We start from the raw sequence: 13,890 nt of genomic DNA, 5'->3' as shown, positions 1-13,890 counted from the left end.
ATAACAGAATTTACTATTAAACCTAGCTCCACCCACCTGGCCCACTCTCCTGGACCCAGAAGAGCCTCAGCTTTGCCAGCCCATCCCGAGCAAGGTGCCCTGTCGTCTGAAGGGCACTTTCTGATTAATCAGCTGGCAAACAGTGAGAGCACACAATGCCAATAATACCAAACGACACCATTTATTTGCTAAGTGTTTTTGTGTGTATGTGTTTGTGTGGAGGTAGATGGTGTGTATGGACATGATTCTGTGTGTGCAGATCCATCTCAGGTATGTGTGCATACATGTTCAGAACAACCTGAGGTGATATTCTTCAGGTGTCAGCTTCCTTATTTATTTGCTGATTTATTTATTTATTGAGACAGGATCTTTTATTGACCCAGAATCCACAAAGTAAGCTAAGCTGGTGGGTCACAATGCCCTGGGGTCCCCACCTTCACAGAGCTGGGATTGCCAGCATAGCAAACAAGTACTAATTTTTTTTTCTTTTTGGAGACAGGGTTTCTCTGTAGCTTTGGAACTTGTCCTGGAACTAGCTCTTGTAGACCAGGCTGGCCTCAAACTCACAAAGATCCGCCTGCCTCTGCCTCCCAAGTGCTGGGATTAAAGGCATGTGCCACAACCGCCTGGCTGCAAATTTTTTTTTTTATAAAGTTTTGGAAATCACACGCAGTTCCCGGTACTTGCAAGGTAAGCACTTTACTAGCTAAGCCATCTCCCCAGTTTCTAAAGCACTAATTTTAATTTTTATTTTATATTGAGAATTCCTATGCCTGTAAATATTCATTGACAGCAAGAAACTTACTTGCTTTACTTCAAAGCTATCAGATGAAATTTGAATTCACATCCAAGGTCGTCTAGATTTACATGGGAGGAGTCAGAAGCATCTGTCACAGCTTGCAGTTTAGGAAGTGCATCCAGGCCAGTAAGTGAAACCACCAATACTGTCCTGTACAACTGCCCCTTTCTATTTAAATTTCAATTAACTAAAATAAAAATAGGGTTTGTGGTATAGCTCTGGGTAAAATGCTAGCCGACCTAGCATGTGTGAGACCCTGGGTTTGATTCCTCCCCAAACCAAAATGCCTGATGGAGCAACATGGTAAGACAAGAAAGTGACCTGCTGCCAGACCTGCCCGTGTGGTTTGAAACCACTCAGGCCTACAAAGCCCTTTTGTGACCTGTGTGAAAACCAGGGGGAATGGCATCCATGGCTCAGCCGGACAATAAGTGATCACTTGATTCAGCGTCTGGAAGATACCTCACAAAGTTAAACCAGCCCTACTGCTCTTCAGGAAGGACAAGAGGGAGGATGTCCTTGAATGCTTATTGGTGCAAAAGAGAATAAGGCAGAAAGGGGTAAGAAATGCATTTTTACAAAATCAAAACTTCCAAAGGTGTTTGCTCATTTGGCATCTGTATGCCCTCTGCCTGCTCTATCCAAGGCTGGCTGCATGGCAGAAGGCCCAGGCCAGCAGCTCCATACCTGTAATCAGCTCTTTGTTGAGGCTCTTTGGGAGGAGCATAAAAAGAAAAAGGAATAACTGTGCAATTAAATTTTTTGACCTTGAACTCTTGACCCTCCTGCCTCCCTTCACCTCCCAAGCCTGGGATTCCAGGCGCGCAGCTGGTCTTTGCAAAACTGGGGACTAAACCCAGGACTCATGCTTGCAGGCAAACATTCTACCAACTGAGCCACCCCCCCCCCAGCTCTAAAATCCATTTTAAAAAATCTTTACTCAAGACTAGCCTTGAACTTGTTATGCAGCCAACAATGAACTTGATCGACCTGCCCCCACTTCTCAAGTGTGAGATTACATGTGTGCACCACCATGAAGGCTATTTGACTTTGAGATGGGTTCGCACTATAAAATCCGGGTGGCCTGGAACTCTTGAGTTCTATTTATCTTCCTGCTCAGCAATCTAAGTACCAAGATGAGAGGTGTGTGCCACCACACCAGACTTGAACCAGAAATTTTGAGAGGTTAGGGAACTGAATCTGAAACTGGGAATGATCCAGGAGTCAGGCTTGAGAGCAGGGTTCTTGGTCAAAGACAGAACACTATTTTAGACCAACAGGAAGAACACAAGTAGTGGTTCCCACCACCCTCCCAACACAAGGAAGCTGGAAATGACGTGATTACTACCGTCTGTCCCTCTGAGAGCCTGAGAGAATTTCCATGAGCCTAGCTGAGAGGGCTGGCTCAGTCCAGAAGGGAATTGGACCTTGACATAGTAAGAAAGGTAGGAGGGAAGGAAGACACTGGGGGCCACTCCACCCTAGGGAAGAGACAAACTGAAGGAAGAGGAGGACATGTTCCCCATGGACGTCTCCTAGCAATGAAGAGGCCTGGATATGAGGCCGCCCAGGATCAGCAAGGCAGCCAGAGGTCAGAGTCCACGGCCTGCTGAAGACCTGTCCTGGCTTTGGGCTCCAGGCACTGTGCCCATTCTCTGATCTGCCACATTGTTCAGCAATTTCCTCCTCTGAAAGTAGAGGGGGGAGCAGTGGGGGAGCAGGGCTTGTATAGCCAAGAGTAACTGGAGTTGAGTGGGGTGGGGCTTCCACAGGGAAGGGGCCTCAGTTCATTCCCATGACTGGCTGCCCTTCCGGCTACTTGGGACTTTGGGACTTTGTGGGAAAAAGTCTTGGAAGTACTAAGTACAGTAACTATGAATGTGTGTGTGTGTGTGTGTGTGTGTGTGTGTGTGTGTCCCTGAGTGTGCATCAGGCACGTTTTCCATTTTAGCCATGGAACACTGCCCTATGAGAACTGGATACCAGTGTTTGTTCCCACAGGGCTCTGTCCTGAGAGAGGCTTAGAAACCCGCCCCGAAGCCTGAAAGACACTGGAAGCCACAGGACCAATTCTCGGGGAATCTCTCAGCTCCTAGCAAATATACGACTTCCCTGAACTAACAGGGATGCTTCTAGAACTTGCAAGCTTGCCAGCAGAACTCTACTACTAGGTGGATATTGAAAAGCAGATGGGTGCACGCCTTTAATCCCAGCACTCAGGAGGCAGAGGCAGGCGGATCGCTGTGACTTTGAGACCAGCCTGGTCTACAAGAGCTAGTTCCAGGACAGGCTCCAAAGCTACAGAGAAACCCTGTCTCAAAAAGACAAAAAAAAAAAGCAGATGGAAACTGATGGGGGCCAGAAGCCAATCAGCCAGCCACTTCCACAGCATCCATGAGGGAAGCCTAGAACCTTTCATAACCAACAAGATAGCAGAGCCACACACAAGCCCATGGATGGGTCAATGCTCACCCTTCAAGCAAAAAGCTCTCAAATGACACCACAAAAGAGTAGCACACAGGTCAAAGGTCACTCCAGTCCTAGCTTGTTTGACCAATCCAATGTTTAAGAACTTTTTGAGCCAAAGCAAGAGATTTCTTTCTTTTTTCAAAGATTTATTTATTATGTATACAACATTCAGCCTCCATGTATGCCTGCACACCAGAAAAGGGCACCAGATCTTATTATAGATGGCTGTGAGCCATAATGTGGTTGCTGGGGATTGAATTCAGGACCTCTGGAAGAGCAGTCAGTGCTCTTAACCTCTGAGCCATCTCTCCAGCCCCAAAATAAGAGATTTCACACAACAATCTACAACCTAATGAAAAATAAATATGGTTAAGATGGACGTGCGCGCCTTTAATCCCAGCACTCGGGAGGCAGAGGCAGGTGGATCTCTGTGAGTTGAAGGCCATCCTGGTCTTCATGGTGAGTTCCAGGATAGCCAGGACTACATAGTGAGACCCCTGGTCTATAGACTTCCAAGACAGCCAGGGCTACACAGAATAACCCTCAGAACCTCAAGAATAAATGACAAGTCCAGCTGGGCTAATCTTGAGAAAGGCCACAGCTGAACTCCCTAAAATAACTGCTTTGCCCAAAGACAGTTCACTCCCAACAACCAGATAAAGCACAAGTGAGGACAAGCAAATGCTTGTCGTCCCAGCACTGGGGAGATGAAGGCAGGAAGAGCAGAAGGTCAGGGTCATCCTCGGCCACATAGAAATTTTAAGGCTAACCTGAGCTACAAGAAACCTTTTCTAAAAAACAAAACAAAAACCAACTCCCGAGATAGCAGTTGATCTGGCTGAGTAGTAAATACCTACTCTTGAGGCTGGAGAGCTGGCTCAGTGGTTAGAATGTTTACTTCTCTTGAGAGGACCAGAGTTTGATTCCCAGCATCCACGTCAAAGAACTCCCAACTGCAGCTCCAGCTCCAGGCAGATCCATGGGCACCTGCACTCACTTGTACAAAACCACAGAGACCACACGTATACACATAATAACAATAAATCTTTAAACATAAATGAGTATCTGCTCTTTTCGGAGGCGTGTGGGCTGCCCATCTGTCCGTTTTGCCACCATCTACACCAGTCTCCATTGTCCCCAGCACTGAAACTGAGTATGAGCTACTATTGCTCATTACACTGCCAGCAGGATTATTATACTTTGTCTTGGTCAAAAGTTAGGACACAGGGGCTTCAGAGATGGCTCAGCAGTTAAAGAGCACTGGTTGCTCTTCCAGAGGACCCAGGTTCAATTCCCAGCACCCACATGGCAGTTTGCTGCTGTCTGTAACTCCAGTTCCAGGAGATCTGACACCTTCACACCAAGGCACATAAAGTTTTTTTTTTTTAAAAAAAAAAAAAAAAAGTTAGGACACAAAACCAGGTGTAGTGGTACATTCCATCCCAGTACTTGAGCTGTGGAGGCAGGGGGATCAGGAGTTCAAAGTTATCCTCAGCTACAGAATGACTTTGAGGCCCACCTGGGCCACATGAGACCTGCTTCAAAACAATAAACAAAAACAAACATGGCCAGCAAGATAGGTCATCAGATAAACACGCCTGTTGCCAAGCTTGACAATCTGAGTTCAATCCCAGGACCTACGTATGTGCACTCTTCAAGTGGAAGTCAGAGAACCTTTGACCTTTGAGTGTCAGTTCTTTCCTTTCCCTACTTGGGACTCCAATGAACCATCTTACTGACTCAAAATAGATGTAATTAAGAAAAAAAAATACACAGAACACAAAAGAAATCAAGAGGGCCGCCTGTTTGGAGACAGCATATCTACAAACAGACCTTGCTGTGACATGGTACCTTCCCACCGTCCAGTGGGCAAGTGCTTAACACCACCCCTCACAATGCAATGTCACAGACCTTCTCCCAAATCCACCCCCTTACCCCCAGCACAGTTCTCATATTCTCAGTGAGTGAATCCTAGCTGCAATGCCCAAAGGATTAAGAGTCAAATAGTGACCCCCTAACCCCAAGCTGCAACTCTTTAGCTGAGCTGTTATCCCCAGCAGAGGGCTGTAGCAGTGCATGGAACATACTGGAATGCAGCTGAGCTTATACCCCAGAGATCAAGGCCAATTTTGGGAATGCCGTGATGGGCCCCGGTCTATCACACAGCTTTACACTTTTATGAGATTATAATCGTGCATAACTTGCATATTTAAGTAATACGCTAAGGGCTGGAAAGGTGTTTCAGCGGTTAAGAGCACATGTCGTTTTTGTGGAAGACCAGGGTTCAACTCCCAGCAGTCACACAACAGCTCACAACAGCCTCTAACTCTAGTTCCATGGGATCTGATGCCCTAGGGAACTAGGCATGCACTTGATGTACATACAAACATGCAGGCAAAATATTCATGCATATAATAAATCTAAGGAAAAAATTTAAGGAAAAAAAGCTAAAATGCCAGAGCCTAGTCTAGTGACGTAACCTCTACACACTCCAGTTTACATTAAATTCCTGCCTTTGGTGCTCTGGTCTACTGACAGGGTTCCCATCATGCCCTGTTTAATCTTTCATATACAATTTTTCTTCCTTCTGTGAAAAATGTCCACTCTCTGACCTTTACCAAGTCACCTCAATTACAAGCATACACAGTCATATCCAGCTTCAGTTACAGTCTCTCAATCATTTGCTTCATGTGTATCCTAATTTTTTTGAATCACACACCCATCCAGACCACACGTGTTGGCTCATACTCGTAACCTCAGCACTTTGGAAGCTAAAGAAAGATTATCCTGTGTTCCTAACCAGCACGGGCTACGATGTGAGAACCTTTGGAAAGAAAATAATAGTGATACAATCCACCCCACCTCACCCCTGCCGAGACAGTGTCTCTACAGAGCCCTGACTGTCCTGGAACTCACTATGTAGACCAGGCTGACCTCAAACTCAGAAATCTGACTGCCTCTGCCTTCCAAGTGCTGGGTTAAAGGTGTGCATGACCAGACCTGGTTCAGTAATATAATCTTTTAAGGGGCATGGCGATCCATGCCTCTAATCCTAGCACTGAGATCTGAAGGCAGGAGGATCAGGAAGGAGTTCAGGGCCATCCTCAGTTACAGAGTGAGTTCAGGGCCAACCTGGGCCTTGTGAAATCCCGTCTCAACTACCCAAATCCCAGCCCCTAAAAAACCAGAAAACAAAACAAACATGTACTCACCTGTAAATAACCAATCATATTCAGCATCCCACCTCTGCCCCCTGCAGGCCTCTTGAAGACATCCAAAAACATGCCTTAGACTCTCAGGCGGTTCTTCCTCAGAAGTCAGCACTGATGTGGGTAAGGGCATGGCACTTTGCCAGCTATAGAAAGTCACTGTGGAGGAACAGGAGGCCGCTGGGCACAGGTCGGGGCCGGTTTAGCACTTGAAGGCAGATTTGTGTCCATAGACTTCACTGCACAGAGCGCAAACTGAATGCTCTTTGAACTGCAGGTACAGAGTGACAAGCACACAGGTTCAACCCACACAATGGCTTTCAGGTTTGTTGTTGGTTTTTTTTTTTTTGTCTTGTTGGTTTTTGTTTGTTTGCTTAGTTACCAACAACCAAAATTAGGAATTTGTGCATCAAATTCTGAGTCGTTCTATAGAAAAAATATTAAGCCACGGGTCATAGTTACAGTGCTATTGCTGTGAAGAGACACCACGACCACAACAACTCCTCTTCTAAGGGAAAATGCTGCCCCCCCCCCAGGGTTTCTGTGTAGACCTGGCTGGCCTGGAATTCACCAGTCTGGCCTCGAACTCATAGATATCTATCTGCGTGACACCACTGACTGATGGGAAGACGTTTAACCGGAGCTGGCTTACAGTTCAGAGATTCAGTCAGAGATTCAGTCTGTTATCACCATGGCAGGAAGCATGGTGGCACGCAGGTAGATGTGACACTGGAGAGGTGGCTGAGAGTTCTATGTCTGGATCCCACAGGCATCAGGAAGAGACAGTGAGCAACTAGCCCTGACTTGAGCTTCTGAGACCTCAAAGCCCACCCCTCAATGACACACTTCTTCCACAAAGCCTGCCCCCAGTGACACACTTCCTCCAACAAAGCCACACCTCCCAACAGTGCCAGTTCTTATAAGCATAAGGACCATTTTCATCCAAACCACCACACGTATGAGGTCCCCATCCTGCTGAGCAGCTGGGGTTGAGAACAGCTTAGCATGAATCCTGCCATTCAGACCCCATTGCCTCCTTCAGCCCCATCCATCTTTGGCCTCTACAGGTCTGGTATGTGCAACTCTTGACCATGCCTAGGATTTCATGAAGAACACGTCCAAACTGGGAAATATCTAAACATCCAGCCCTTGACTCAGAACGACCTCACTAAACATCAGCCAACTTACCTTTGGAAACTTCAGAAACCTGTTACCCAGATGGCCTGGTCCTAACAATGTCAATCAGCACAGCTTCAATCATGAAATGATCCCTCTGCCTTTGCATCAACGTGATGGGAACGTTATAGGCACGAACCTACATACCTCGCCCAACCTGTTCTGTGGACATCTGAGTTTTGTATGAATTCCGCATAGCTGAATGATCTTGAACTTGGACACACCTCTCTACCCCTCAGGGCTGAAGCTCCTCTACCCATGAGCTGCTGGGGTTGCCAAATGAACACCTTAGGGCCTAACACACACAGCTGTCGTCCAGGATCAGTAATTTGTGGACCTGTCTAGAATCCAGAGGGTGATCTGTGTTTGTAATTCACTGCCTAACTCAGAGCGTTGGAGCAGGGGCCCAGATAGCCCTGGTCTGGGCCAAGTCTATCACAAAGGATCGGAAGGAAAACATCCTAGTAGCTTTGAGCTCTTTTGCCATAAGAGGGCACCACAGACTCATGGTCCAGATAATGCCTCAGTTATTACCAGTACAGTGAACACAGACACCACACCTTCCCTCCACAGGCGATGACCAAGGGCCAGAGATGAGACGCAACACACACAGGTGGGCATAGGATGGAGGCAGGGAGAGACAGGCATGGCAGCACACCTAGCACCTGAAGGCAGGGACATCAAGGGCCCCAAAACTAGAGTTTATATGCAGACACACCACAGGGAATGCAGTCCTGGGGAAAACCTTAGTGAAGACCTCGGCTCTGGCTTTTGTACCTTGTTCCCCTTAATGGCATCTCTGCTCCCACTTTCTTCCCTGAGCAAAGCTGATTTCCAGGAGACAAGCTGCAGATTTTAGGGATGTGAATCTGAGTTTGGATAGAAACAGACACATCAGAGAAGCCTCTAATTCAAGTAACCCTGTCCTGGGAAGCCAGGGCTACATTAGCACAGTCAGACTGGCATGGCAGGGCAGACGGCAGAACGGCAAACAGAGGGGGCTATTTGCCTAACTCTTCCGATTCCTAAACATTCCTCCTTGAGCTGCTCAGCCATCTAGGTCCCCAACCGTGTACCAAGTGCAGGGTCCACTGGAGCAGTCTGTATGTGCTCCTGGGCAGGAGACGTGGTTCAGTGGTTCAGAGCACACGATGCACACGCAGAGGACCTTGTCTATTTGACGCACGGCACCCACGTGCCCATTAACTCCAGGTCCAGGGGATCTGACACCTTCTTCTGACTTCCACAGGCATGTACATGGTACACATAAACATGCTTCCAAAATGCAAATATACTAAGATTTCTTTACCAAAAAAATGTGTGTGCCTGAGTATATGTAAGTGTACTCTGTATACAGGAAGTCAGGAGAGTGGAGTTTGAAGTGTGTGTGAGCCACCTAAAGTGGCTGCTGAGAACAGAATTCAGGTCTTCTGCACTAGCAAGGGCTCTTAGCTGCTTGGCTGTTTTCTGCGTTACTTATTGAGGTGAGGTCTCCTGCTGCACCTGGAGCTTGCTGGTATAGCCCCCTTTCTGTCTTCTCAATGCTAGGAATACAGTAGACTGCTGCAGCCATCCAGATTTTACATGAGTTCTGGGATCTGAACCCTGGATCTTACGCTTGCAAAGCAAGTGCTTTGCCCACCGAGCCATCTCCCTCTGTGGGATTTTGAAAAAAACAAACAAAAAAAACCACATGTATTTATTAGTGGATGTGGATGCATGCCAGAATGCACATGCGGAGGTCAGATGGCAACTTGAAGGAGTTGGTTCTCCTTTTCCACTATGGATCCCAAGGATGAAATTCTGGATGTCAGGCTTGGTGGCAAACATCATTACCTGTTAGAATTATCTTGACAGTTTCCGTGGGAGCTTTTACCTTCAGTTTCCATAGCTACAAAAAGTAGATGAAAATACCTTTCGTGCTTCAAAGGACTTTTACGGTGATCACAAGAGACAGCATACGTAACCATGGTAAACTCCACATCAGGACAGGAATGTATGATCCTGTTCCTCCTGCTGCTAGAATCCTGAGCTTTCCCAGTGGCGTCTCAGAGGGTTTCAGGTCACTGGTGACACCGAGAAGACAAGGACAGCCACATCTCAGTCGCATCTACATAGCAACTTCCAGGGCAGTCAAGGCTACACAATGAGCAAGACCATCCCAAAACAAAAGAGTGTTAGGATGGCAGACTCAGGGTCTGCGTCTTCAGTGGCCAGGGTGTAAGAAGCCAGGGTGCAAGCCAGTGGCAGAGCAGAGCCACATACACAGCCTTGCACTGATCGCCGGCAGCCTCTCCCCTATAAAGCATGAGGAATAATCTTTTTGTTCACTGTGAAGATTTGTCACTCGGACTGATAAAACAAAAAGCTAAACAGCCAATAGCTAAGCAGGATTTTTGAGGCAGAGAGGATGATGGGAATGAGGGTGGAGGCAGGGAGAGTTGCCAGCTAGGGATGGAGGAAGCAAGACAGCAGCATAGGTACTACAGAAAACCACAAGTCAAAACGTACACTAATATAAGTGGGTTAAATTAAGTTTTAAGAGCTAGTCAGAAACAAGCCTTGAGCCAGGTGTTGGTGGCACATGCCTTCACCCAGCACTTGGGAGGCAGAGAGATAGGCTTGTGACTTTGAGGCCAGCCTGGTCTACAGAGCGAGTACCGGGACAGCCAGGGCTACACACAGAGAAATCCTGTCTCAAAAAACCAAAAAAAAAAATAAAGAAAAAGAAAAGAAAAAAAAGGAAGGAAGGAAGGAGGGAAGAAAGAAAGAAAGAAAGAAAGGAAGGAAGGAAGGAAGGAAGGAAAAAGCCTAAGCCATTGGCCAAGCTTTTATAAGTCTCTGTGACATGATTTGGGAAGAGGGACAGAAAAATCTACCTACAAAAACCAGGTAGTTAGTGCAGTTTGACAATCTGAGGTCATGCTCTATGATTTCTGGGCTTCTGACCCATTCCCCTTTCCCCCTTTTCCCAAAGAGAACATTAGATGAAAAAAACAAAAACTAATTACAACTTTCAGTGACAAGCATGGTGTGTGATGGTGTAGAAGCTGAGGCAGGAGGACTAATGCAAGTTCAAGGGCAGGCCTAGAAAACACTGAGTTCCAGGCCAGTCTGAGTTACAGAATAAGACTTTGTATCCAAACACACACACACACACACACACACACACACACACACACACACACACACTTTGATCTCCGACAAAGACAGAGTATGTAAATTGTAATCGACACTTTAAATGCCAGATATGGGGGGCTGGAGAGATGGCTCAGAGGTTAAGAGCATTGCCTGCTCTTCCAAAGGTCCTGAGTTCATTTCCCAGCAACCACACGGTGGCTCACAACCATCTGTAATGGGGTCTGGTGCCCTCTTCTAGCCTGCAGGCATACACACAGACAGAATATTGTACACATAATAAAAAAATAAATAAAGTGCCAGATATGGTATCACATGCTTGAAACTTGGTTCTTGGGAGGCTGAGACAGCAGGATTACCATGAGTTTGAAGTCAGCCTGGGCAAATTCCAGGCCAGGAGACAAAGTAAGACCTTAACTCACTGCAGGCTATGATAGTCTCTCCTGGAACTTTCTAAAACCGTAGTCTGAGGTATTTAAGGCCCATTTCTCAAAGATTAGCCACAAGCTGACAGAACTCCAAAAGACTAAAAAGGCTTCATTCAGACTTCAGGAAACTGTTTGCAGGCTCAACCAGGCAGAGCAGATGAATCCTGGTCCTACACACTTCTGGCCCACATCGGCTGGGTTCTTACCCAGTACTGATACCCAGTGTGTGAGTTAAGGCAACCCCACAGCTTGGAGCCTACAAACCAACTGTCCTGTAAAGGCTCCACAGTAAGGACTGCCATCACTAATAATTGCCAACTAAACTACAAGACCTCAAAACCATGCAGGCAAACCAAGAAATCTACTGTCGGGTGCCAAGTTCTCATAGGGTGTAGAGGTGATGACCAGTTCTCTCAGGGATCTTCTGCACTGGTTCCTAGCAAAGCAGGGGCATGCAATTATGGCCTCTTCTGTGGACAGAGTTCAGTGCTGTTGAGAAAGGAACCACACCCAAAGAACTTAGTATTCATTGACTCTCAGGTTCTCTGAGAAGAAACCACTCCCCCACTGCCTTAAGTTTCTATTGCTGTGATAAAGAACGTGACCAAAGCTGTGTGGTGTTGGAGCACACCTTTTAATCCCGTCACTGGGAGGCAGAGGCAGGCAGATCTCTGTGAGTTCAAGGCCAGCCTGGGCTACAGAGTGAGTACCAGGACAGGCTCCAAAGCTACAGAGAAAAAAAGACCATGACCAAAAGTAAAACAACTTGGGAAGGAAAAAAATTTATTTGACTTACATACCCCAGGCCACGATCCACTGAGAGAAGCAAGGCAGGAACCTGGAGGCAGGATGAAGCAGAAGTCACAGAGGATGCTGCTCACCTTGGGTTGCTCAGTCAGCTTCCTTGAACAGCTCAGGACCACGGCCCAGGGGTAGCACTACCCAAAGTGGGCTGGGTCCTCGCACATCAGTTGTTAGTAAGAAAATGCCCCCCAGACTTGCCTATAGACCAATCTGATGAAGGCATGTTCTCAGTTCCCTCTTCCCTGATGTTCCTGGCATGTGTCAAGGTGACATCACCTAATCAAAGTCCTGTCATCAGAGGCCAGGATGACACACCTGCAGGCCCTTTCTGAAAAGCATACCTTCTGGGCAAGACTGCTTCTGAGCCCAGTCTTACCACGTAACTCCTTAACTATGGGTGGTTCTGTCTGTCAAGTGAAGCTCCGTCCAGATGTGACAGTCCATGGAAGCCTTTCTGCAGAGGTCCTGCCCTGGCTGCAAAGGCTGCAGGACTTCCCTTCTTCTCATCACACCAAGGCCTAGGCCATGCTCAGTGAAGCGTGACCCACTCCCCTCCTCCCCGGAAGCTGCTGGCATAGGGACCTTTTAAATTATGGAGTAACGTCCTCTACCCATCTCAGAAAGACCCAGGCGCCCCAACTAAATAATTCAGCACCTCGGGAAGACCCAGTGGATCCTGACACAGCTGAAGTAGGTCAGACCATGGCTTGGCTCTAGGAGGGGGCTGCCAAGCATACAACAGCTTCTTTCCCCCTGGGAGAAGGAGCTTCAAATCAGGAAGGCCCTTGTTTGCTTGGCAAGATCACACACCAGCGAGGGATACTACAAAAGCCCAATTCCTTCTCTTCCTGGTACGAGTGCAGGTACCTTCCCTCCTGACACTCTGGCCCTCTTGACACCCCAAGTTACCGCAAAGCCTGTGTTTTCTTATGCTCCTCTAGCCCACTCAGCACCTAGATACACGTTACCCCAACATACTTGTCAGCAATTAACACCCTAGACCCAAGCCACATAAGAGAAGGGCTGAGGTGCCAGAGTCATCTACGCAACCAGGGCTAGCCACTGCCACTGCCAGAGCCACAGCCACTGCAGCTTTGCCCACTGAGAAGCAGCAAGAGGCAAGCTCTGATCTACTGGCTCTGCTCTCCAGGACCAGGGTGGACAAAAAAAAGCAAACTCAGAACTCCAGCTGTCCAGCAGAAATTGAAGAAGATTTCAATCCACTTCTCTCATTAAACTGAAACCCAATGTCAGAGAAGAGTCCGGGTGGCCGCAGGCCTCCTGACTACCCTGTCCAAGCCACCCCAGGATCTCAGCACAGCCCACCTCAGGGGCCTTCTGTTCTCTGCCCAGTTATCAGCTGCAGTCTACAACCAACAGAACAGTTAGTTTAACCTGTCATGGGCAAGGTTTGTGGGTCTCCTCTGTTCCCACAGGCCAGCTTCACCTGTGTACACCAAGATCAGACTCTAAAGAGGGAGGCTAGCACACCAACTTCAGTCTTTTCTTCCTAGAGGGCTTGAGAGGACCACAGGGCATGAGGGTGAAGGAAGGTAGATAAAAAGCACACTCAGGTCCCTGACTGGGTACGGGGACTAAGGCTCTCTGCCCTCAGAATTCCTTTACCAAGGAGTGAATTCATCATACACGACGGAATGACGGTCAGCGGACACCTGTGTGACCCTGGTGTAGGTCATTCCTTACTCTGGGGCTGGTTTTTCAGCTAACTACAAAAGGCAACAACTTCTACAGTAACAGTAGCAACTCTGAGCTATCTCCAGCCAGAGAGCCCCTGGGCCAAGACTGTTGTTCCTGGTCATCCCTCAGCCTGGCTCCCACAGAATATACAAGCAAAAAAATCAGCACA

This window comes from Myodes glareolus, chromosome 4 (assembly GCF_982192425.1).
Source record: "Myodes glareolus chromosome 4, mMyoGla1.1, whole genome shotgun sequence".
In the NCBI taxonomy this organism is placed as follows: domain Eukaryota; kingdom Metazoa; phylum Chordata; class Mammalia; order Rodentia; family Cricetidae; genus Myodes; species Myodes glareolus.
Note: the sequence above shows the minus strand (reverse complement) of the source record.